The 1,319-nt window shown below is 31.1% G+C and overlaps 1 non-coding gene across 1 annotated transcript; it reads right to left on the reverse strand.

Annotated features, from left to right (window-relative positions):
- Positions 1 to 304: 304 nt before the first annotated feature.
- TRNAI-AAU lies at positions 305 to 378 on the reverse strand. Its single transcript has one exon. It is a non-coding gene; the product is annotated as a tRNA-Ile (tRNA).
- Between the last annotated feature and the right edge of the window lie 941 nt (positions 379 to 1,319).

The following is a 1,319-nucleotide window of genomic DNA, read 5'->3' on the forward strand; positions in this document are numbered from 1 at the left end:
TTGTAGTGAGAACGTTAGACCTCTAAGAGAGTGGATTGTGTGATCTGTAAGTGAGTAGATTGTGCGATTTCATTTTAGTTAGAGAGGGGAATGCAAAGAATTCCCAAGTTTGATTAGTTATAAAACTATTATAAAAATAAAATCTAAGAAGAAATAAGAACTTTAATATTGGTATTTGCACGATAACATATGGGCCGTCACAAAGCCCATTTTCATTTTCCACGTGTTGGATTATTAAAGGATAAGAAGCACAAGAGCGTAAAGGAAGACGGGAGGAGAACGAATTATGAAAAACAAAAATAGATGGCCCATGCAGGTTTCGAACCTGCGACCTTCGCGTTATTAGCACGACGCTCTAACCAACTGAGCTAATAGGCCACACGTTATCCCTACATAAATAATATTATAAGTCTCATAAATAAAACACTTTTAACAGCATAATTATTGTTAATCAGTATGTCTTAGTTTCCTAACTTCCATTTAATCCCATAAAAATTTGAATTTTCAACCATATCAGCTACCTGTTCCAATTTTGATAATTAGTTGAGAAAAAAACACGTATCTGATACTTGGGTTCTCCCAATAACTTAAAGTGGAGATAGGGCTCGATAAAAACGTAGATAGGTATGCCTTATCCTCCATTAGATTATGGGTTCGGTCTATAGGGATCCTCCGCCTTAACAGGAACATTTAGTAGAGGGATGGAACTTATTTTTATTGTTTTTTTTTTTTTATTTCGTCATATATTTAGTTGTCTTTAGTTATATGGTCACGTTGAACTATGTTAGGGGTTACAATTCTTGTTTGTTGTGTTGATAAAGATTTTTATTTTATTTTATTATGATTACAGCTTAATTGTATGATTATAGATTAATTTGTATATGATCACGAATTTTTAATATATTTTATCTAAAAATTTTTCGAATAATTATAAATTATAGATAAATTAATTTTTTTTAAGAATCCAACGAAGACTGAATTGGGTTGCTTCTCCAAAAGTTCTAAAAATCTCAAACAATTATCTTGTTGTCGAAATTTACCTTCATGCTACCTTAATTACCGTAATTGATATCTTAACCACCATAACAATAGTTTAAGATAGAAATCATGTTTTAAATTAAATCGAAATGAATTTAAAATAAGTTTTATTGGTTATGAAATTATTATAAATAAAATCTAAGAAGAAATAAGAACGTTAATATTCGCAACATATGGGCCGTAACGGCCCAAAGCCCATTTTCATTTTCCTCGTGTTACGTTACTATAGGATAAGAAGCACAGGGGTGGACGGGAGGAGAACGAACTATTTAAAAAAAAAA

The sequence above is a fragment of the Cucurbita pepo genome, unplaced genomic scaffold (genome assembly GCF_002806865.2).
Source record: "Cucurbita pepo subsp. pepo cultivar mu-cu-16 unplaced genomic scaffold, ASM280686v2 Cp4.1_scaffold002097, whole genome shotgun sequence".
Taxonomy (NCBI): Eukaryota; Viridiplantae; Streptophyta; class Magnoliopsida; order Cucurbitales; family Cucurbitaceae; genus Cucurbita; species Cucurbita pepo.